Source organism: Zalophus californianus, chromosome 7 (assembly GCF_009762305.2).
Source record: "Zalophus californianus isolate mZalCal1 chromosome 7, mZalCal1.pri.v2, whole genome shotgun sequence".
In the NCBI taxonomy this organism is placed as follows: domain Eukaryota; kingdom Metazoa; phylum Chordata; class Mammalia; order Carnivora; family Otariidae; genus Zalophus; species Zalophus californianus.
The window spans coordinates 86,908,692-86,934,988 of NC_045601.1; the positions used below are offsets into that span (position 1 = coordinate 86,908,692).

Consider the following 26,297-nt stretch of genomic DNA (forward strand, 5'->3'; position numbering starts at 1 on the left):
GGGAGATCGGGATAAATACGCCTGACGGCCAAATCCGTAAAGAAGAAAATGCAGTTTAATTGAGAGAATCGTCTACTGTAATTCCCGTTCAGGAAAAAAAAAAAAAATCTACTTGTTGTTGAACAGAACGTAATTTAGATGCATCTCCAGTAATGCAAAGCGAGAGTGTTTGCAAAAAGCAAGCAGGCGGGTGCAGCGTGCAAAGAGCTGTCCAGCGCCGGAGGTGCTGAAACCGGGACTAGCTCTGTCCAGCCCTCTGTGAGGAACAGCGGCGGCGGTGGCAGCACAAGCAGCCGCCAGAGCGTTGGCAGCCACTTCCTATGCTCATCGGATCGTTTCAAACACTCAGAGTGTAAAGAGGCTTTTCAGATTTTCATACCAGCTCTGATTCTCGTCCTGTATTTTTGGATCGTGAATGCTGGCTTTTAAAATGCGGATTTCTCTGAAAAGCCTGCCTAAAAGGTTATATAGCTTGGGTTGGGTGATAGGATCTTTTCCGCTGCTGGTTAGGGATTTTTTCCTCCCTTTAGAATTAGCTGCTGTGAAAATTTCACCCTGGAAACGGGAAGCAGCAGCAGCGGCATCAGCTGGTTACGACTCTCATTGCCTTTGCCCGGTATCCAGGGGAGGGGTAGGTTTCAGACATAAGCTTCCCACTCCACACTTCATTCAGCCCAACACGCCTCTGAAGCCCTTGACATTTTTTCCCCTGACCCGCGTCTCTGCCCTGGAGTAGAAACATTAAGCTAACACCAAGTCTGCTAGGACATTTGGAGGAATCACCCTACCCCAAAGTCCGGTAGGAAGGGGGAAAGAGGGCCTGCTTCAATTTTCTCTTTGGTATAGCCATTCAAATTTCTAAAGCATATGGTTTATTTCCCACCCCAGCAGAACAATAAAAATGGTATCAACCTACACTTTCTTAGTAGGGGGGGGTAAGATGGGGGAGAGCCTTCCCACCCCCAGCTGAACTACTCTACAGGAAGAGGAAGAAAAAAAAAAAAGCTAGAGAGTTCAACCAATCAACTTTATTAGCATTACACGTGTTATATGCTGAATGCACCAATTTTCACCTCTCCTCCCCCTGGTATGGAAACTCTCCAACTAGCAAAACCTGTGTATGTGTGTGTTTTAATTTCAAACCACATTATTATCTGTGTTAATAATTACTCTAAAATTTGAAGCGAATAACACATAATTTTGAATGTGGTACTTTTGATTTCACCTACTCCATCCTTGAATGCCTAAAGCTATTGGGTTAAATATGCATGCAGTTTATTTCTGAGATATTTCAATGTGAGAGGCTTCTCTGTGACAGCTGGACTTCCAAGTTGAGCTACAGAATATAATTCACACTATCCTTTTTGGTATTTAGAAGCAATGTTTTCAATATATGTCATTTTGTATCATTAATATTCATGACTCAAAATAATCTTAATTATAAATTCTTTTTTTATTTATTTTTTTAAAGATTTTATTTATTTGAGAGAGAGAGAATGAGAGATAGAGAGCATGACAGGGAAGAGGGTCAGAGGGATAAGCAGACTCCCTGCTGAGCAGGGAGCCCGATGTGGGACTCTATCCCAGGACTCCAGGATCATGACCTGAGCCAAAGACAGTCACTTAACCAACTGAGCCACCCAGGCGCCCTTAATTATAAATTCTTTTAAGAAGGAATACACTGTATTTGAGAGGGGCCACATAAAAAAATTAAGCTCACCTAAATACTTTTAAGTATTATCAATTCAAAATTAGGAGGTCTCTTTTCTTTCTCATGATGTCATGCAGCTATGTCAAATTTAAAAATATGTATCAGTTATACCTTCAACCCACTGCAACAGTATTAAATTCCACTTCTACCTAACCATAGCAGCCCTTCAATTTATTTCATTAGCTGTCTCTTATCTTCTTGAGACAAACAGTTAAGGCCAAATGAAAAACATATAGCTTAGTTGATTAAAGTTTAAAGAAAAAAGATATAGTTAAGAGAACCTGACATGTTTTAAAACACAACATCTGCATTTTTCATCCTGGATGGCAGCTCTACTTTAATGTAGTATCTGTGCTTTCAAGATGGAGTCTAGTACTTAAACTTTTCACATTATGTAGCTATGATCAATAAACCAATTTAAAGTCTTAATAAGGAATAAAAACTTTACTGGAAATAAGACCTCATATGAGACAAAATTATGTATTTATATTCAGATAATTAAGAAAATGTTAGCATCACTAAACATCGACTACCAGATATTAAGTCTATGTTCAATATAATGATGCTGGACTCTGAAGATCATGTAAATTTTACATGACTTCTTCAGAAAAGTAGGTCAATTTACTTTGTTTGTAATGATTGCATTGCTGACCTGACCCAGCCTTGGGCAAAACTGGAAAGTGATACCGGTTTCCCCAAGCATGAAATGCTCCAAATCTCACTGGGCCCCTTTCCATGTGTACCTTCCTGAGGCTACATAGTCTATGTCCCTACCTTTCTTTGGAATTATTATTGCTTTGTTGACTTTATCTGATTAAATAAATAAATAAATAAATAATATGAGTGAGTATAGTGTGATGTACTCTTCTCAGGAAGAGTAATAACAAGGTATAACAAGGTATAAAACACAAAATAATGTATCTGATAGGAGAACATCAGAATTTGGAGCAGATGAATAGCAGAGAAGATCTTGAAAGGTAAGCGGGTAATTACCAACTTCTACATTTGGTCCATCCCAAGAGCTGAGCAATAAACACAATACCATTTCTCAAGCTATATTTTATATTGTTTCATAAAACCTCTTAACATTTTAAAACCATATAAACTCTTATAATTAGTTTCTAAATCACCATACATGTCACTATTATTACAAGACCTATAGTATGTGTCATCTGTATTTTCCAACACTTCATAGCTTATTGCTACTGTACAAAATTCTTTGAAAGCATGATACACATGTCTGATTGATTTCAGGGAGCTCTTGTAAAGCAAACAGATATTTGATAGAGCTAATGTGAAGCAAAACAACTTTCCCAGTCTGCAAAGAACAAGGTTTTCAAAAATGTGGACTATTGCAGCAGTCATATTATTCTTCCAATGTCACAGTTTTTTGCATGCTATGATTAATGGTGTATCTGTGACTTATTTTTAGTTATTAAGTCTAGGTTGTCATTAATAAGGCAAACATATACAACGAAATATGTAGGAACATTAAAGTTATAATAAGAATAACAGACTGACAATGTCAGAAGAGAACACAGAATGATGATACAGATATACACATTATACTGAAAAATCACATATTTCTTTATCACAATTATCTTTTCTGGGCATTAAAATTTATTTCAAATAGTTTTCAAAAATAACTAGGCCAGCAGAAATTCCATACAGCCAGCACATTATTTGTTGGTTACACCTACATTCACCCATGTTAGCTGTTAACTGTCATCTGTACTTCTTCTCCTTCTTCCTATTATTAGGCTGGCTAAAAGAAGAAGAGTCTGCCTATCCCAAGTATTCAAAAGTACATACCCACAAGCACAGAATTTTGTGAAAATGTGAGACACAAAATCTATTACTTTCTAGCTTAATATTTATTTGAGGCCTTTCTCCAATTTCTTAACAGTCTATCTGATTTCTTTCTGGATCGGAGTATATCATTGGGTTCCTGATTCCATGGGGGCTTTAAATAATATAGCATGTGGCTATATTTTCTAGTATTTAAGATTACAGAAAAAAATTATCTGTTCTTTTTCACAAAAAGTTGTTTAGTAAAATCTGATAGCTAAAGCTTACAGTGACACATTTTAAAACTGTTCTAAGAAATCAAACTTTTATCTTTTGAAATACCAATACAGATATTTCACTTGAATCATTCTTTTATAAAACTGTCTATTCTGTTTCATGATAAATCAATGTGTATTTATTATGAATAAGTTATACACCTTAGGAGGTTTATTATCTTAGAATATTAACAGCCCATTTATTCAAAATCAAAATAACTACAATGGCAATTCAAAACATTTACACACAATTTCTGAATACACTATTCTTACCATATGTGTATACTGAAATAAAGTGATAATAGTTACTAATTTCTAAAAACTAGGTGAATCTATACTATTTTAATGTATAGGTTACACCCAAATAAATGATATCTATATGGCTCTTGGTGTAAATTATTCCCATAGTACAGAAAATTTTAGAGTACAAATGAGCAAATGTTCTCAATTTTGAGCTGAAACAGTATTTGAGGGTAATTTCGACTTCTTAGGACATTGCAAATATTGCAAATATTGTTATCTCTAGCAACTGTTACTACGTCAAAACACAGTGAATAAAAAATTAGAAAGTTTGGTAGAAGTAACCTTGGTGAGCATCTAGCCCATTGGTTTTCTACACTTGATTACATTAAAGTTACCTGGAGACCTTTAAAAATTGAGCCCTGGGGGGTGGGTCGTGGGCATTATTACTTTCCTAATGCTCCCCAGATGATTCTGTGTACAGCCAGGGTTGAGAATCACTGATCTATCCTAACCACTTAATTTTATAGATAAGAAAAGTGAAGTATGGTGAATTTAGGAGACTTGTTTTAAGTCAGAGTGAGAAGCAAAGTTGGGCTTCTTACTTCCATACTAGAAGTTTTCAATGCTAAGTTTTAATTGCAATCTCTTTTAAAACAGAATGTAACATGTCCTATGAAGTTGTAAGAATATCTGAATGTCATATATACACTTGCAACCACCGTGGCACTAGTATCACAATTTTAGCAAACTGAGTTATCAATGAATAAAGTTAGTAGAAGGTAGGTAGATTGTCATACTGTATTGTTTATATCCTATATTTAAGTAATATATCCTATGATGCATTAAAGAAAAACATTGATTTTATTCCAATTTTTCATGACATAAAACATCTCCTGTCTCTTTAGTGAGATCATTTACTGCTCTGGGTGATACAAAAGCTTAAATTCCAAAATCTGAAAACACAATAATGGGTGAAAGTTGTAAGTTGTTTTTTCCTTCTAAAAATGATATTCTCTGTATTGTGATTCAATGGAAGATTATTAAAAACTATTTTTATATCATAATGATGTCTATATATATAGCATTATATATATTATATATTATATTATATATGTGTGTGTGTGTATACATGTAACAATAAATAAAGAGTAACACCCACATAAAGCATATATACTTCATTCATTGGGATGACATTTAGAAGCAGGTGCTTTGCTACCACCAGAAAGAGCACTTATCATCCACTGTGCTGGGCCTGGAATTAATAGTGACCCCTCTATACCAAAACACTAGATTTCCAATTTGTTATAGAGAAATGAACTAGTTCCAGGAATACTCTATATTTAGATCTCCCCCCCCCACAATCCTCTGTGTCTGTTAATGCTTCTCATCCAACACTAGAATATTAGTTGATAAATTCATCTCCCTTTCTTTAGTTATAAAATTAGCACTCTCCATGCCATACTAGAATATCAGTGTTTTTTGAGAACTGTATCTTGTTTGCCTTTGAATCTCTGCCATGCGGCTTTTCACTTAGTAGGGACTAAATGATGTTTGTTTAGTTAATTTAATGATTATTTACATTTCAAGAAATGACTGTTAATACTGATGGATCCAAACAAATTGTCTTAGCTCTAATTCATTTGTTGTTCTTCAGCATGTAGGAGAAATGTAATCTGCAGTGTATCAGTGGGTCTGAACAGGCTCATCTATTTGTTTTTGGTCTTCAAACATCATTTGATGACAAACTCTGATTCAGCATGCTATAATGATTATGTTCAATCCAGCAGGAAGACCTGAGTCTTCACTAACCAACCAGTCAATAAGTATTTAGTGAGTGCTTTTCAAACACTAAAGTAGAAGACACATTAAAAAAAAAAAAAAAAAAAGCCATAGTTTCTTTCTTTGAGAAGGGTCTGGTTGGAAAGACTATACAAAATCCAAGAATATGTTTTCTGCCTTATAAAAAATTATTCCAGAAAATGCCATCAGTTCTACCCTTCTATTCTAAGCAACCATCATCTCTTGCCTGGGTAAATCCCATCACTGGGCTCCTTGTTTCCATTCTTGCCACCTAACCTCAAGTTAACACAGCAGCCAGAGAGATCCTGTTGAAACATATGTCAATTCATGTCACTCTGTTCAAAATTCTGTCAGTGGTTCTCCTGATCTCACTTGGAGTAAAAGACACATATCTTACAATGGCCTATAAGGACCTGTAATATCTGGTCTATCACTGCTTCTCTACTTTCATCTCCTAACATACTTGCTTTTGCCCATCATTTCCAAAGGCTTTGAGCTTTTTGTTGTCTCATGTTGGCATTTGGTGCCGGGAATTGCCTTGGCCCAGAATGTACTCCTCAAAGATATTTACATTGCTTACTCCCTCACATCATGTAGGTCTCTGCACTATGTCATTCTACCAGAGTTGTTGTCACCAATTATCCAATATAAGATAGTAACTCCCCATCAGTAGTAGGTTAAAAATGGCTATGAATTCTATATAACTCTTCCCATCAAAAGGTACAGTTTATTTCTTCCTCCTTTGAATCTTGGTAAGCCTTGTGACTTGGTTTGATAAGAGGAATGCAATGGGAATGATTTGTGATTTCTGAGCCTCAGCCTCAAGAGATCTTAGTTTCTATTCTCTCATCTTTTCTGCTATCATGTGGAGTAGCCCAGGTGAGCTTCACTGAGTATGAGAGACAGCACCAACTACCAGACATGTGAGTGAAACCGAACCAGATCATCCAGCCCCAGGTTGAACTGCCAGAGAGAACTACAGTTTCATGAATGACACCAGATGAAACCAGCAGAAGAACCAACCAGCTGAACTCAACCAAACAGCTGAGCCATACAATTGCGAGCAAAAAAATAGTTGTCATTTTAAGTCACTAAGATTTGAGGTGGTTTGCTGTATAATAACTGATACATTATCCAATAATTTCTCATATGTCCTTTGTCTTTACCCTGATCTGTTGCTGCCCCTAGCACTTATCCCATCTAATGCGTTATGTATGTATTTTTAATTTATTTTTTGCTTGTCTTTGCTTATTGGAATGTAAGTTTTTTTACCTCAGTATTCCCAGATCCTAAAAGAGTGTCTGACACATAGTAGATGCTGAATAAATATTTGTTGAATAAATACCCAGTATAGATTTTGACCTCATATAAAAAGTTGGACTTTTCTGCACTATTAATTCATTTTTTTATTTAACAAATATTTATTCAGCATCTAATATGCAGACACTGAGATAGGTTATTTTGTGGACATACTAGATTTGCACTTTGTCTTTTGGAGTTTGAGAGCTTTAGTGGAAATTATCTTGCAGGTGTAGTGTCACTGCCTCTCTGTCATAAAATACACATTAAAACCAAAAACATGTTGCCCTTAAGGGTCACTGAACATCATTTACAAGAATGGTAGTACCAGTTTTATTGCCAGTAATAGATTGTATTTATTTATTTACTTCTTAAATTGTGGTAAGAACACTTAAAATGAGATCTATCTTCTTAATTTTTTAAATGCACAATACAGTATTGACTATATAGGCACAATGTTGTACATCAGATTTCTAGAAGTTATTCATTGTGTATAACTGAAATTTAATACCTGTTAAATAGAAACTCTCCATTTCCTCCTCTCCCCAGGCCCTGGCAATTACCATTCCCAAAGTACAGGCAACAAAAGCAAAACTAGACAAGTGGATTGTATCAAACTAAAAAGCTTCTGTGCAACAAAGGAAACAAATACTAGAGTGAAAAGGCAACCTATAGAATGGGAGAAAATATTTGTTAGCCATAGATCTGGTAAGAGGTTAAAATCCAAAACACATACATAATTCCTATAACTCAATAGCAAAACAAAAACAAAACTGATAAAGTGGGCCAACTACTATCTTTTTATGCTATTATTTTAAAATTGGAAATAATAAGAGTAGAAAAAAGTATGGGAAGAAATAACATTAAGGAGGCCAATCCACTGGGTTATGAATATGTATAAATATCTTCACCATGATTTATTAATAATTAAAGGTTAAAATATGCTACCTGCCATCATTAATTAGTCAATAGGCAAATAATAATCACACTAATGAAAATAAAAGCTAACATTTATAGAGTATCTAACTCAATGTTACGTGTTATAGTAGATATTTTAAATATATATATATTTTTAAATCCCAGATCAAAATGTCAAGGTAGATATTGTTGTGATTTTCCCCAGGTAGGAATATTGAGACAAATAGACCTAATGCCTCCATCTAGAATCATGAGGACCCAAGAGCTATAAGAGCCTGGGGTTAGAAGCTGCCTGGATATCTCAATCTGTATAATAACCATGCAAGCTCTGGACTGCCTACCTCTGGCTTTACTGTTATATGTTTAAAAGAAATAAATGGAGCCAAGAGATTGTGGCTATGCTAGGCGGCCCAACTGGTAAAGGGCTGTGCCAGGAATTGAACCCAAGTCTACAAGACTTCAAAGCAGATTCTCCTTTCTCTGTTCTCTCAGTCAGAGGCAGATACAATGAAAGCATATAACCAGAGTTCAGAACATGCAGGGACAGCGCTCAGAAACAGTCACTGCATTTTGAGAATTAAAATCTCAGAGTCTTTTATGTGCCATTGTTTCTGAGTATCCCAGCAAACATTTGTTTACATTAACTCTTTTTCATCTTCCTGTGAAGTGTGTTCCTTCCCTTTGAAGTTCCAGATCCCTACCCCCTTCTCCCTAGTTCAGGATTATACAGATACCTCATTTGACTGTCTTTGGAATTCCATGTCTGTGTGGATTCTCTGTACAGAAGAAATTACATTTTACTTTCTCCTGCTAATCTGTCTCATATCTATTTGATTCTTAGTCCAGCTAAAAAGACCTTGAAGGGCAGAGGAAAGTCTTCTCCCCCAACAATACCTTGTGAAGAAATTATATGAGTTGTGAATTCTTCCATAGATCTTAATACCTCTAAATCAAATCACTATACTATTAAGCATTATTTGCCAAAAGTATTTCCTAAAACACTATAAGAGGTACACCTATGATTCACAGCAGTTTTCTATGGGCTAAAACTCTGGCACAAAAACATTCAACAGCAGAATCACTGAGTAAGCATCTTAGGCAGTTATTTGTATTATACAGCTTTTTCCCCCCATTCCAATTGAAATTATAGTTATGATGTGGCCTGGCTGTAAACTGATCTAGTCATACTTCTGGCACTGGGTCACAGGTTAGCTGTTTTTTAAGTTAAAAATTTGAGCATAGGTCTATGATGTTAACCCAAGTGAAAGGATAGATCTCAACAACTTACTGTTAAGGTGTGAAACTAAGACATCAATTAGAGGTTGAAGTTTAATTCACTCAAAATCCTGATGCTTTGTTTCCAAGATAAAGCTGGGAATATGTGATTTTGATACCAGAGTTATTAGTTTCAAAAAAACAGAAATTTTAAATCTTGAAGAGTTAATCATACTTCAAAAATATGATTCATCATTGCCTATGTAGAAAATGCAAAAATTGTTGGACATATATATAGTTTAAATGACTACTTGGATGACATGATATTCTTAGAACTCTGACAAAGGGAACCTTGAATATTAGGGTAATGCTTCTCTGCTCACTTCCTCAGTGTAATATGTACAATTTGGGAACCTGGATATTAGTAGAAAGGAAATGGAAATAATTGGAGTGGCAGAACAAAGTGTTACCATACACAAACACATAGAAATGAAATAAAGTGGTCTGCATATGAAAAGCTGGATTCAATTAAAATATAAACTAAGAAAATAATCTGTTCACAACCAAGTGGTTCACAGTCATATATTTATTCAAGTAACTTTGTACCAGTTCCAATATCACTCATTTGCAACTACTGAATTCTTTAAAAACTACTCAATATCCCAGCATTGCAGTGTTTAAAGTGAAAAAGCTCATTCTCATGCTGCAAACATTTTGTACCTACGTGACGACAGAGATAAGTACATGCACCAAATTAAACTTTATAATAATGGCTTCAGTAAATATTAGAATAACTGTTCATCAGGTTTTTTTTCCTTCTAATTAAAATTACACTTTGAATTTGCTTGTGACAAGTTTCAAAAGAGCTTGCCAATTTTCCTCCCCTTTTACATCATCTATAGAATCTATGGGAAAACAAATATCTTTATCCGCAGAGTCTTTGTTGTGTGTGTATGTTGGGGGGGGGTTGTTTGTTTAAGTCACAGATATGGCAATGGGAAACTTGGCTTCTTGTTTCAGCTGCACCACACCAGAGTGCTATTATCCGGAGGAAATCCCTAGCGTACTCTGGGACTCAGTGTTCTCATTTATAAAGTTAGACAGTTGCATGTTCTACCTATCTTATAGAGATACTGTGCTGATAAAACTGAAGATAATGGATATCTTCATCAGTTATTTGTTTAGTGGATATATGAGCTAGGCATTATTAGTGGGAATGAAAATCATATTTCTAAAAGTTAAGATTCCTAAATAAATGCAATATATTGTGATGATCACATATACCACTTTATTGACAAGAAACCATGTCAGAGTAGTCAAGTGACACGAACAAGATTACCCACAAAAGATTATCTCTTATGGTGGCACCATAACATTTCTAGGTTTAAGAGGGTAATGTTTGGAAGACCCAAAGTTAAAAGAAATAAAGTAACTAATATCCTCTATGAAGAAGAAAGAGATAGTATGAATTGATTTTCACCATGAATTTTTTGTTATTGCTATTACTATAAAGAGTGTTAAGAATTGGAAACAGAACCCGAGATCACTAAACTTTTGGGATCATATAACCACATGGCTAACAGCTAAATCACATTTTACATGATGGGTGGGCTAGTGAAATATGAAGAAGAAAAGTATATATTACCAGGGAAGGAATACATGTCATACTCTGACATGAAATTCAAAGGATGTAATATTTCCTATCTTCCAAAACGCTGCCATAACCATGAAATAATCAATAAAAAACCTTCCATTCAAAGTACTTTCTTTGGATATTAGGAATATTTAAAATAAATGCTCTGATAAGTATAGTGGAAAGTAGTAATACATGAAATTACAAAAATGTAGTGATTTCTGCAAACCTCTGGCATTGAGGGATCTTGAAGATGGATGTCTTTTGTGGGATGCCATAAATTACCCATCCCCACAAAACAAAAAGAGGTTCGGTAAGTGAGGGTCGAGTGGCTGCTACAGCTGACAAGGATTCACAGAGAAAGCACTGTTCTAAGAAGAACATCTCATACCACTTATTTGCCAAGCTATACACTGTTGACTACATGGCAACTTGACCTAAGAGCAGCAATTGGAAAAGCAAGGGAAGCCTGTGCTTTAATTCCTCAAGGGTAGCACATGCAGAAAGGATAATAAAGAGACAGGAGTGTCTATAACTGAATTATGTAACGACTTTTTAAAGTTCAACGCTTAATGATGCTTAATGCTTAAGTTGATTTTTTAAAAATATTTATTTATTTTAGACAGAGCGTGTGTGTGAGCATGCTCACACATGAGTCAGGGGAGGGGCAGAGGGAGAGAAGCTCAAGCAGACTCCCCACTGAGCAAGGGGCAGACAAGGGCTTAGTCTCCTGACCCATGAGATAATGACCTGAGCTGAAACCAAGAGTCTGACACTTAACCAACTGAGCCACCCAGGCGCCCCCTTAGGTTGATTTTTAAATTCTCATGAATAAATTTGAAAGGGCAGTATTCTAGTTTATGGGTAGGTGAAATTAGGCCTTTTTAGGGACTGATGTAGACACCCTAAAGTACTGACTTTCATAATTTGGAGAATACGAAATTCTGCTTTAACCTCCTACATTGGTAAATTTATATAAAATGTTTTCCTGCCTTTTTTGTACCAGGCATAGAGATTTCAAAGATTGAAAGACAAACATAGTCTCTGCCCTCAAGTACAGTGGAGACAAATATACAGCTTGTCCATCCCCACCCTAATTAAGAAAATTCCAAAACCTAGAACACAATTAGAAACTGTAGGTGTGTGGCTAGTGCTGTGGTGACAAGGAAAGAACTCTGTGAGTCCATTTCTCAAAAGTCTGGCATTTAAAGAAACACATGTTGCCACATACCTGAATACATGTGTATCCTATCTTCTTACCTTGCTGCTCCTCTGGAACTATGGTTACTTTCTACATTAATAAGGCAAGCAGTGAAAATTCATGGTTGAAGGACAGTACTGAGCCCTCCATGGCATAATTAACATTTTAATGAGCAGTCAAGCCCTTTCCTGTTTTGGATCTCAACCTTGCATCTCCTGAGTGGATCTCAATCTGTTGAGCCCAGAGAATGAGGTGATTCTGTCTTAGTGACATTTTAAACAAAAGTGGATCACATAGGCCACTGTTTCGGCTTGACACTGCTGTCTCTCCTTTGTTAGCAGGACTCACTTATATTTGAATATGCCATGTCAGTATTCAACAACTAATTTTCAGCTCTCATTTCCTTTTTAGCACTTATAAAAACTGTACCCACAACACTTACATGCTAGGAATGGCTAATTTTCAGTAACTGACCGACTAATTGCAAGTTTCCCTCATTTGTAAGGTGCAGTGGGCTAACTGCTATTTGGGGACACAATAATTTGCAGAGGAAGCATTGGGTAATGCTTGTAATTTAATTATTTGCAAATCAAACTGCCTAATACACCAAAGGCACTAAACTTCTTCACTGGAGACAAGTTTGAAGGTCATTAAAAAGCTATCTGTTTTGAGGTTTCAGAAAGTAAAGTACCTAAAAAAAAAGTTCTAATGGATAGAAAAACACTTTTATTCCCAGATAAAATCTTTCAAAACATTAAAAACCAATCTCATTTTCATTACTAGGGGGGAAAGAAACCCAAAAAACCTGTCATGAGAAAAATTCCTGTGGGAAAGTTTCAAGCATCTTAAAAATGAAGCTTGTAATAGAAAAGCCTTCTCTGTCATAATTAATATAGCATCACTAATATAAAGACCTGCTTCTTCTCCCATCTTCATATCTCATTTCTGATGGCTGCAGACCTATTACTATAATGTACGTTATACGTATAGAACAATATATGTTATAGTATTATTCTTATTAGGTAAAGTCTGCAGAATCGCAGGGAATTTTGACATTTCTTGGTGACAAGAAAGCATAGCTCAAGTTATGTCTAAAGATGTGAACATTAATAATCCACATAGATAGTGAAGTTGTTCAACCACTACTTTAAATTTTGCTTACTGATTCAGTCATAAAAACCAAGAACATCATGCCATTTACCTATGAGTTACATAATCTTTTAGTAAAGCTGCAGACTGCAGTTGTGTTCATTGTATCCTTCAGTTATTCTGTTTTTCTCTTAACCATAGTCAATCATATTAAAAAAAAGTTAAAACATAAATATGTCTGCTATATTTAGTTGATAAATTTTATGAAGAATAGTTGTTACACATTATCCACCACTGAAGTAAATTTCAAGTGGAGAAGAGGACTCCAAGTTCTCTAAAGAGAATCAGACATCAACATAATGTTCCACAATATAAATAACCTAGTTTTGTAGCCAACTATCTAGAATACATAGAAAACCCCAGGAAATAAGAAATTTTCCTATTGAGGATAAATTTGGGAAGACTGGTATAAAGACTGGTTATTCTCAGAGTGGTACAGAAAATTTATTTTGCACAATTTCCAACTTTGCAATTTTAACACAAAGAAACAAATTACTTATGTTCACACTTCTCTAATTCAGGCCATTAAATGTATCTTCAGTGTTCTGGAGTTTAACTGTGGCCATTCCCAGGGACAAACACAGGTTCAACAACAGCCCTGGGAAGTATAATAACTACATTCTGGAGCAGTAGTTTTATATTACTAAGGTGGTTTCTGGACCTTTTAATACGTGAGACAAATGCTGATAGAAATCCATGGTACCTCCAAGTGAGAGTAAGGATATTTCATGAACTAAGTGATGCTTTGGGAAAATACTGAAGAACTCAGTAGATGTTCAGAAAATCCATTGTGGGTGACCCCACAAATTCTCACTGGCTCCAACTTCTTCTAGTGAGTGCTACTTCTTTCCCCCTTCTGAGCTCTCTTCACCTAATTAGGCTCCTTTTGCTACCAGTCTTGTGGAACAAATCTATTGCCTATAGAGGCAACAGATTCTTCTTGGAAAGTCAAGCATAAAAGAACAGGAAAAAGAGAAAGAACTTGCTTTTGGAGTCCCCTGTCTATATTCCAGTAGTTCTGTGTGATTTCTTTTAGGTTCTGAATATAGATATCCTTGCAGCAATTCATTTATTCATATCCTTATGAATTAGATTTTCTTTCAAATCTTATATGACACCACAGAAAAGACTATTGTTCACTGTTACTCAGCTGCTCTTTTCTTTACTCTTTCTTCCCAGAGAGCCAAAGTACAGACTGAAGTGATTCCTGTTTATACATCTACACTGGGACACAAACTGTCTAGGGCTCCAGTGTATATAGAATCCTGACATGAATGGGGAAAATATTACTAATGGATTCTAAGATTGGACTGTTATTAAAATATGAGTAGCTTCTTTTGGTACCAGACTCAGTCATGGCATTAAGGGGTTCAAATATTCAACTACAAGTACTTGTGAACCACTTTGAACAAAAGCTTTCATATCAATAGAACAATGACTGCTTTGTTTTACAACGTAAGGCTTAAAAGACCTTGATCTTTTTAACACGTGGAAATGAGGTTTTTATGTGCCCACCCAAATATATTAATGTTAAGTGCAAAAAGAAGTAACTCAAAACCATCTCCTGGATATTAGAGGGTCTTGTGTCCCTGTGTACAAGTCAGATACTCTGAACCAAATTCCCCATCACCTACATCATATTCTTTTCATTTATTTTTATTTTTGTTTATTTTATTTTATTTTTTTTGGGGGGGAAGACAGAGGGAGAAAGAGAGATAGAATCTTAAGCAAGCTCCATGCCCAGTGCGGAGCCCAATGCGGGGTTTGATCTCACAACCCTGAGATCATGACCTGACTTCATGACCTGAGCAAAATCAAGAGTCAGAGGCTTAGCTGACTGAACCACCCAGGTGCCCCTCATTCTTTTTTTTTTTTTTTTTAATTAAATACTTATCTAGCTCCAAAGGGATGAGGGTGGGGAGAAGCTATAGTAGCCCACTACTCTTAATTCTGCCAGATTCAAATCTCACTCTCAGATACAACTCAGGAAGGATTCAAGGACAGAGAACTCTTCCAACTGGCAGCCAAGGGGGCTGTGAAGAGAAGCAAATCGGGGTCTTTAATCATCTTAGCAGCACAAAGGAGAAAATATACTAGCACCAAATCATCCACTCCCACTTCATCTTTCAGCAAAATCAAAGGCCCTGTGGGACCAGAGCTGAGATGTGCTGTAGCCCATGGGACAGTGGGTGACATACTGCTTCTTTGCCTTGTAGCTTAGGCCACCTTGAACAAAACACTGCATTCCTACTGTATCACACAGCTTTCCTTATCAGCCATGTTACTGAACTATAGATAATTTATGACTGCAACACTCAGGAATAAGGGACAGGAAAAACAGATGCTCAAGGCTGGGTTTTGCCAGTTTTCTGTGTGCTGCTTATCACTTCATAAAAATCATTGTCCCCCTATACAGGTTTAATTGCAATCATTGTACAGATGGGTTTTAGAGCCTTGAGGTAAAGAGGCCAGTCCTTACTGGCCTTCAGGACAGTAATGATAAGCCCCTTCTCTTCTCAGTGACTGCTGCCAGGTCTCCAGAAGGGTCATCCATGCTAATGAGGACCACATTGCTGCTGTCTCCAGAGGAGTCTTTATTGAGACCCCTTCTGGATGAGGCATCTACTCCACCCACCCAGGACTCGGAGAAGCTGAGGTACACTCTTTTCATATTGTTAAGCTGGACTGGAAACAGTGGCTGAAAGGGGGCATGGCGATTCAAGTACCCCTATTGTTCCAGGAATTAGAATCACACCACTTGAGTGTCTTTTCCTTTTTTCCTCAATAAGCCTTGTTAAAAAAGAGACAACAGGCCCATAACAGAATAACTTGTTCTAAGCCCACATCATCGAAAGGGGTCTTAATACCTAACCAAATTGCAAATTTAATCTCCCCTAGGAATGTAATCTTAACCAGTCAGTCTGGAATTTCCTGGCTAGCACTAGTGATGTAATACACTGACTGACTCTCTTTGTTCCCTAAAGAACGGTGAGTTTGCCTGATACAATCGACTCTTTCCTTGTCCCTTCATACTTTCTGTTTACAGAAGTCTTCCAGAGTTGTATTGTTCCTCAGAGCTCCCTTCTATTTGTTAAATGGGATGCTGCCTGATTCATAAATCACTGAATAAAGCCAACTTGATCGTTAAATTTAATCCGTTGAATTTTGTTTTTTTAACTGCACCTTCATGGTTTCAGGACAAGACAAGCTACAAGTTGGCAGCAAGGCCGGCAGCTCTGTGTCCTCTTCATCTCTAAACCCAAAGGCATTCAGTTCCTCTGTTGATTGAGAGCTGATATTATCCACTGAAGAGCATCATTTATTATTTTTTTATAAAGATTTTATTTGTCAGAGAGACAGCGAGAGAGGGAACACAAGCAGTGGGAGTGGGAGAGGGAGAAGCAGGCTTCCCGCTGAGCAGGGAGCCCGATGTGGGACTCAAACCCAGGACCCCAGGATCATGACCTGAACTGAAAGCAGACACTTAACGACTGAGCCACCCAGGCGTCCCCTGAAGAGCATCATTTAAACATTAAAGCCAGTGCAATCTTCTGTCCCTTAATTCTTTTTTTTTTAAGATTTATTTATTCTCTGAGAGAAAGAGAAAGAGAGTGTGTACATGTACACGCATGGTAGAGGGATGGGGAGAGGGAGAGAGAAAATCTCAAGCAGACTCCCTGCTGAACTTGAAGCTTGATGTGGGGCTTGATCTCATGATCCTGAGATCATGACCTGAGCCTTAATCAAGGGTCAGACGTTTAACCAACTGAGCCACCCAGGCACCCCATGTGTCCCTTAATTCTGATCACTGTTGCTCCACAAGCAATGGGTGGTCTCTTTCCAGTTATTTTGTTCCAGCAGATACTTTGTCTTGGGACTCCATAGGACTTTTCTAGGTCTATCTAGGCTACATTTCTGTTTCTACAGAACTGACACTCCCAGGGTTTCATTTCATGCATACTTGGAATGGCCTTGCTCAAGGGACTCTAAATCCCAATGTTCTCTCTTTTCTCTGGTCTCTCACAGTAGATTCCATGATTATGGACTATTACCTAGTCCTAGTCTTACCATATTAACTGCACTGAGTGTTGGCTCAGCCTTACTTACATGTGCGTCTTACATGTGCGATCTCCTTTGTCTAGGTGGACAGCATCGGGAACACCCACTGATAATCCCAGCAAGGCCCTGTGGGTGACTCTTCTTTTAACAAGGTGTTAAAAGCCCTTCAAATTACTTAGCTTCTCAAGAGGAACCCGGATCTTGAATCAGTCTTAAGCAAATTTTCTCACTAACTCTAGGTATTCAAATGCAAATGACCCCAGGCAGCAGTCTTTGGAGATGGAAAGCAGTTCTGTTTAGACCCATTAGAGCCTCTCAATCAAGCAAATTCTTTAGCTTAGAGCCTTCCATACATCCTCTTAATAAAGTGCCTTCTATTGTCAGGCATTTACTAGACTTTTGGGAAGATGAAAATGATACTCAAGGGGCACCTGAGTGGCTCAGTCAGTTAAACGCCCAACTCTTGACTTCAGCTCAGGTCACATCATGATCTCAGGGTTGTGAGATTGAGCCCAGCTCCAGGGCTTTACACTCAGCAGGGAGTCTGCTGGAGGGTCTCTCTCTCCTTCTTTCCTCAACCCCAAAATAAATAAATCCTAAAAAAAAATACTCTGATGCTGAAACCATTACAATATTTGAAATAAGGTCAGTATTTAGCAGCAGCCTAAAAATATGAAGGGGGGAACACACATTTATTTAGATTATAGTCTCCTATGCCAGTAGAAATTTTGAAAATAATCTTTGCATTCTAGAAAGTAGTTAAGGCAGCTAAATCAGTTCAGACTGATTTATTCATTGTAACAATCTAGGCCACCTTTAAAGAATTACAGGGTTAACAACATTCTGCTTGAGGATTATCAGGACCTAAGAGAGTATTTCATTGTGTGAAAGACTCACACTCCTCCCCCTTGAACAAAAATGAGAGAAATTTTCATGGTAAGAGGAGATCTTTAAATCAGCCCTAAGAATATTACAATGAGAGAATGGACAAGACCACTACTAATAAGCTCTGGCAATTTTCCACCCACTGAAGTCTTTAAAATGTCTCTAATGAGAATCATGGGGATAGGCTACATTAGTTGTCTTATAGGTCTTACAACTCTTTATTTAAGAAAAAAGCTTGAGTCCAATTAATATATTCCTGAAAAGAAAATACCTAACTTTTGAAAGCAATAAACATCTCTTAAGATGAAGAGGCTGAATTATATTTATGTTTATGTTCATTTTGTTATCCCCTTTTTTTTGAAGCTAGGACTAAGAAAAAAGGGAAATGGGAAGAATCATAATTTATGTGTTGCCTCTTTTTTAACATTTTGAAATAATTTTAGACACAAAAATGTTGCAAAAATAGTATAGAATTCCTGTATATCCTTACCCAGCTGTCTCCAATATGTTAATCTGACATAACTACAGTATAATTAATCTAAGTCATGAAATTAACATTAGCATATACTATTAACTAATCTATAAACCATATTTGAAATTCACCCATTGTACTTCTAATGTCCCTTTTGTGATCCAGCATCCAATCCAGAATCCTGCAATGCACTTAGTTGGTAAGTCCCCTCAGTCTTCAATCTGGGACAGTTCTTGTTTTTCATGATCCTGACAACTGTGAAGAGTGCTGATCACTTATTTTGTAAAATGGCCCTCAATTTAAGTGTGTGTGCATTTTCTTAAGTGTAGAATGAGGTTATGTATTTTTGACAGGAATGTAACAGAAATGATGTTTTGTCTTTCTTGGTACATCATATCAGGAGATCCATCATATGCTTAGGTCTTACTCCTGGTGATGTTGACTCTGATCACTTGGTTAGACTGCACTGGCTGTATTTCCCCACTTCTTCCATTTGTAATTAAGAAGTATCTTTTGAGGAAATGCATTTTCTTCTGAGGATATGCACTCTTTTAGAAATTAAGACATGGGAGATATTTTGGGGGACCTCTCATAGGGATAGAAGACGTCTCCTTTCCTTCTAGACACCAGTATGCTTTAAAGTCACCTCCTGATGGCTCCACTAGAGAGTGCTCATCTTAATTTTAAACCTTAGCAGATTTTAGGAGTTGAGTCTGTATAGCTAATGTCACCAGCCTGGCTGCTGATTTAGTTACTTTTTAGGTTGATCTTTGCCAGAATTTCCTTCCACAAATAACAGGTGAGCTCTTGAATATAATGCTTGGCCCAACAATATAAAGGCAGTCTCTTTCACTTAGCAGAAAAATAAAAGGGATGAATCATCAGGGATAGAGGATGCTTAACTCAGTGCCCCAGTCAAGCAGCACTAACTGTAGTATTCAAGGGCTCCTGAGAACCCCTATCAGGTCCCGTATCTGGTCATCTATTATTAAGCTGATGTGCCAGTACAGTACCACTCCCACTGACAACTGGAACAAAAAGAGAATTAAAGATTTTTAAATTCATCATGCATATTCACATCTCTATGCCTTTGCTAATGTCGCTTCTCCCTCTTTTGCCCCACTGCATGGGATATTCTTCCTTCACTAGCTCAGGTCAACTGCCATGTCCTCTGTGAAACCTTCCGTGCTATATCACACCTCAGGGCTGCTGGGTGTTCCGACAGCATTCTTTACACTTATTTAGAGCAAATAGCATATTGTACAGCAGTTGATTATGGGGAGGGGAGGGTCCTCTTTCACCCCTCCTCAATTTTCAAGTCCTCAACATCAGAGACTACATTATTCTACTTGGAACCACCATATGTAGCTTTGACAATATAGGATGGTAAATATTGAGCAAAGGAACTACAAACGTCAAAAACAGTAAACTTGTAAAAGGCTGTATCATGTTCTCTCTAGTGATCTATTTATTGATCCATCTGTCTATCCAACCTTGCTTTACTTTTATGGTTATAGAAAGATTTAAGGTGACATATAATGACAAATAAAATAATATTAAACAAAAACAGACATGCAAAAGTGAGGTGGGAAGGGAGAACCAGGAGTGTATCAAGCAAAGTACATGTTATAATGTCCTGCATTTTTGCTAGGGATGGAATCTAAACTAAGCCTTACGATAAGTATGCAAAAAAAAAATCCAAAAATGTCATTAAAACTAAGGGACCATGCTGTGCAGTCACAAAATGTTCTGTGTGATGATTTCTTTGTCCAAAAGCCAATATATGATAAGCATTAATTTCTAAAAACAAAACAGCAATAATCCTAAACCATGAAAAAGTAGTGATTGCCAGGCAAGTTTTGTTGAAGCAATGCACACCTATCTCTCACTCACATTTATCATTTTGGAACAAAGCTCTTTGGGAACCAGGGCTTGTTACCCATAAGGTAAATGCAGTGTGAAAGTTAAGAGCAAATTAACTCTATTTGTTGGACTTTTCTCATTCCTAGAATTAATAACTACACAGGGAAGAAAATTATGTCCACTTGAAAGCTTTTTGAGGGGGAATGGGAGAGTGAGACATGAACAAATAGCTGAATTTGTTCATGTGCATGCACTTTAATTTTGTGCTAAGAATTTGCATTCATTACAAAAAAAAAAGTAACTTCTCTGTGAAATGAAGACCTCATCTATTGCTTTTACCTCCTCGGGTACCTCATTAGATTAGTGGGTTAAATGGAAACATTATTTGATCATATTACAGAAACACGTTTGTCAAGTTATTAGCTTTGTCATACAAGATGATACTATTTTTCCCTCTCACTGCTTTATAAATTTAAAACTAAAATAATGTCTGCTACCTCCCACCACATATCTACTGCTGCAAAGAGGCAGCTCAGGCCCACAGATCAACAAGAAAGTTCTAAAATCAGCATGATGAAAAACTGATTCAGACTTGCTGATAAAGGTTACACTCAAAGACCTTTAATCAAACATTACCCATTCTTCTTTTTTAACACATTAAGTTTTCTTATCAAACCAGTAGTTTCATTATACGCAATGGGATTTGAAATAGGAATACCTAGCCAGTTAAATATTTCAAATATTCTGCCCACCCAATCAAAGGAGCAGTATAGTCAAAGAGTATAATTTTATGAATGTTCATTAGTCTGGAGGAATAAAAGAAAAGGGCATATTTCAGTTTCTACTGGGGAGTGTTTTTTTTCCTTCTTTTTTAAAGTAAGTTTTAGAAAAACATATAATAGATAGTCACCTTTAGCCTTAAATTCATTTTGAAATGTTGTAAATTAGCTCTCTTGTTAGGTCACCTTTTGAAAAATTCAGTATTCCACATAAAATGGGAACTCAAAATAGTGTGGTCTGAATTATTCTTTTTTTTTAAGATTATTTATTTATTTATTTGAGAGAGAGAATGAGATAGAGAGCATGAGAGGGGAGAGGGTCAGAGGGAGAAGCAGACTCCCTGCTGAGCAGGGAGCCCGATGCGGGACTCGATCCCGGGACTCCAGGATCATGACCTGAGCCGAAGGCAGTCGCTTAACCAACTGAACCACCCAGACGCCCCTGGTCTGAATTATTCTTAAATGTAAAGTCTCGGGGCTTCTCCCACTTCAGGCTAAATAAATTCTTGCTCCCACTTTAATTTTTTAAATGTAGCTGCAGGTGATTTAAGTTTTCACCAATTCAGCAAAACTAATTAGAGGGCAATGCTGGAAAAGGCCATCACCATGCACTTTATTGTTGTAAGTGTGATTACTACAATCTTATTTGATTTCTTGCAAATTCTCTATGTCAATACTGGAAATTAATTGTACTCCTATGTTAGGATTTATAGATGCCAGAAAATACTAAACTTCCTTTTGCATTTAAAGAATACAAATAGTTCCTTCCACTAAATAAAATATATTCTCTTTCTCCTTCTCTTGATACATTTCTCCAGATTATGTAATTGCTCATATGCAAAATACACGTAGCCTAGTTGTAACCTATACAGAATTGGTCATGAGAGTGGAGAGCAATATAACTTGGTGCTTAAGATAAGGGTTTTGAGCATCTACTCATGTGGACAAATATTATTCCAGGACCGGTTGAGGATCTGTGAACAAAACAACACTCCTGCTCATACATTTGAGTGGGAGGCAGATTAAAAAAAAACAGTAACTATCTAATATAATATAAAGCAGAGGAGGGTAAGGGCACAGTCAGTGACAGGAGGGCCAGGGGCTTCTCCTTGGGAAAGTTGGCCTCTTCAAGTTCAGTTTCTCTATCTTTTAGGATATCACTTACCTGACAGAGTTGTTGTAAATTATATAATGTAGGCACACTGCTTAGGCAGTGTGGGACACTTAGACGCAAACAAAGAAAATATAATGGATTTACAAGATTAGGTTTGTCAGAAAACCCTAGACGATATTCTCTTTCATATAGAATCTGAAGGAAAGTGCCTGGTGTGATCCTCTACTGTGTCAGGGACCCAGGTTTCTTCTCTTTTATTGCTTTATCATGTGTGTGACCTCCAGTTCAAGCACCAATAGGACTGATCCCACTCCTGGCAGACTATCTCCATTCCAGCCAATATGAAGGAATAAATGGAAAGAGAACTCCCTCCCTTTCCTTAAGGATACTTCCTGAAAGTCATAAACAGTATTTGTGTTTGGGTGTCCATGACTAGAGCTTCGCCAGACTTAGGTGAAAGGAAGGCTGGGACATGTAGGGTTTTTAGTTTGTTTTCAAACCATAAGATTATGTTTCAGCTAAAACTAAAAAGAGTTCTTTTTTAATAAGGAAGGGAAGAATAAGGGTGGCAGTCTCTGTCTCAAATACATGAGGCCAGCATTATCTGAGAAGATTTATTTTACTTAAGAACCAAGGCAGGAGGGGCGCCTGGGTGGCTCAGTCATTAAGCATCTGCCTTCCGCTCAAGGTCATGATCCCAATGTCCTGGGATAGAGCCCAGTATCAGGCTCCCTGCTCCGCGGGAAGCCTGCTTCTCCCTCTCCCACTCCCCCTGCTTGTGTTCCCTCTCCCGCTGTCTCTCTCTGTCAAATAAATAAATAAAATCTTAAGGGAAAAAAAAAAAAAAAAAAAAAAACCCAGGCAGGAAGTCTCTTTCTCGGGAAGCTTTGAAATTCTAACATCTTTGAGGGTAGAGAAATGTGGCAACAATGATGATAAGAATTAAATAAAGCTTTCTTGTATTGAGTGGACATTAGCTACTTATTTGAGTCAATATTTTGATGGTAAGAGTGCTAAGCAACATTCCATTCGACCTACACAATTCTGTTTTAACGAGGCTTTATTTCTGGCTGGGTTAGGTAAATGTTAAGAATTTTACAAATTATTTAGCATTTACTTGGGTGATGTTTTAAATGAAAAGAATATATATGTAACAGCATATAATAATGAAAAAAAAATGTTTAACCTAGTATTAAATGAACCCAGCTTTACTGAACTAGATTTTGCTGAGTATTACATTAGGAACATGTTAAAAGGATACCATAATTATTAGAAATTGAGAATTCTATAAGGTACACAAAACCTACTATCTACTTTTAGTTGTTCTTTGTCCATTAGTATCAGAGCTGTAAAAGAAATTAGTGATAATTTATAAAATTCCAGAATTTTACAGTCCAGGAAACTAGGGATCAGGAAGGTTGGATAAACAACTGGAAATTGACTCTTCTGATTACTAAGTGAGTTGCTTTGTTAAAAAAAAAAAAAAAAGAATGAGGACTAGGAAAAAAACAGCCAAGTAGATGAATTTTATGAACCCGGATCTTAACATCCTCAGAAAACTGAACTTAAGAACAAGGAGCACAGAAGATACTGAGTTATCTTATGGGTACACATATGCACCTCAATTTTGTATAAATGGTTTTTTCAGGTCTTTAAATACTTTGGATTTTTTTTTTGGTAAGAATTTAATCATTTTCATTATTACAGGAAAATAAGAATTATGATATAAGTGTCAACTAAAAAATGTAGTGTCTAATGAAAACACTTTTGTCTCATGGGGAAGAGAAAATTATTTTGAGGGCTCTGGGCTTTTTTATTTCACACAGATTATTTAGGCTTGAAAGTTTCAGAGAGGCTTAGAAAGTTTAAGTTGATGAGTCTAGAATAAAGGTCAGTGCTTATTAGTACACCACTGGTCAGCCAGCCATTTGGTCAATACCATTTATTGTTCAGGGTATAGTTTGGGGAAAGTTAAAAAATTAATGGCAGCTTGACTTCTCTTATCAGAACAATTGTAAGGACAAGTGAGAATTTTCACATGAAAAATTAGAGGTGAAATACACATAAAACTGGTGGCAACCCTCTTGGCCCCTGTATACAAGAACAAAGATCACTGGAATTATTTATAGACAAAATTTTGGTAGAGAATGGAAGAAAATTAAACCATGAGATTGCAAATGATGCATCCCATTAAAAGGGATTTTCAGGTCTTCAGAATGGCAACTGATACTCGGTTTGTGTGATTTATGCATGAAGATACCAGTACGTTAGGTCAGAAGAAAGATGAAAGGAGGGAAGTGCGTGGATAGGTTTTGCAAAGAATAACAGATGAGGTGGGAAGTAGAAAGTACTGTGGCTGGAGAGTTGGCCAGGGGCCAGTTCCTGAAGGGAATATAAGGGCCACATTTTCAAGACTGGTCTTTATACTGTAGAAGAGGGGACAATATTGAGAGAAGTTCAAGGACAATGCCCGGACTTCTTCCAAAGCCAATAATTCCTAACAGGTGTGCTATCTTAGTGTAATTAACTGAGTAAAAGAAAGGGGTGAAGAGAGAAAAGTAAAAGGAAGAAATAGAAAAAGAAAAAAGGACGAGGAAAGGGCTCTGCTGTTTTTTGGACCGTCCCTAAAGCCAAGGTCCTGACAATGCCTCTTTTGCAAATGAATGATGTAGGTAACAAAGTGCTCAAATGATAATGACAATAAAACTGTGGCAATAACAATCTGATGTACTAAGACAAGGACTTTGTACTTTCCAGGATTAAGGTGTGATCTAAAACTGTTTTCACAATCTTCTTGAATAATGCTGTCCCGATTTCACAAGTAGCTTTTTATTAAATATCTGTATTACTACCTGAGCTCTTTCCAGGCATCTGTACTATACCCTTTAGTGGCTGTGATCAATATGTTATGTTACCATGATTACTACCTGTCATGGTGTTAATTTTCACATAATATTTGCTTTAAAATTATGCACTTGCAGCTGGGAAGACTAATTTATTACTTGGCTATTATCACTGAAGGTCATGTAACTCCAACATCCTGTTAAAGCATCTGATCACATTTTGCATGTTCTGCCAGAGAAAGGCTTTCTTCTGGCAACTCCTCAGACTTCTGTGGACTCTATCACTTTTTTAACCAGTGAAGCTGAAGCAAGTAGGTGCTTATTTCTGGTAGCTGCCAATAAGGAATCTGATTGCTCAAATGCCCTCTGTTCTCATACCCAGCTTTTCTTAATTCAGTAGTTGAAAGAGATGGTGTTTATAAAAATTCAGCTACCTATATACTCAACCATCAAATATTAGTTGGAGGCTGACTTAGTTCTAAATATTACTAGAAATCCCAAAGTAGGAAACTTTACTATATTATTTCAGGTATACAGAAGAATACTTTCAATTATACCTATGAGAAGGTCTATTAATATTGCAGGTATAAATTGTGGCTTATGGGATGATTTTGAGACAAGCAAAGGGAAAGTCTATCTACCTAACTGAATAATAAATAGAATGGAAAGTACAGATTGGAATGTTACAGAATTTATGATAAGTAGGATAATGCAACTGGTCAAGTGTCCGGGCCTTAGATGCAAGAGAAAAGTCAGGATCCATTTCAGCATATGAGAAAGAATAGCAGTTTTTGGAATCTGTCACAGATATCACAGAAAACTTCAATTAGACATTAGTTCGATCTCAGAATTATTCTTAATATTTTAAAAAGCAAAATGGAAACCTAAAACCAATTTCATGAGACAACTTGCCTATCAACATTAGAATATTTATAATTAGGGGCATCTGGGTGGCTCAGTCAGTTAAGGGCCCCACTCTTGGTTAGGGCTCAGGTCATGATCTCAGAATCCTGAGATTGAACCCTATGTCCCATGTGGGGCTCCTTGCTC

General features: G+C 36.8%; 1 protein-coding gene across 4 annotated transcripts in view; it reads right to left on the bottom strand.

The window, feature by feature from the left end:
- The window catches only part of ADGRB3 (adhesion G protein-coupled receptor B3), a 726,710-nt gene that overhangs the window by 154,306 nt on the left and 546,107 nt on the right, over positions 1–26,297 (bottom strand). The gene's annotated exons all lie outside the window — the stretch shown is intronic.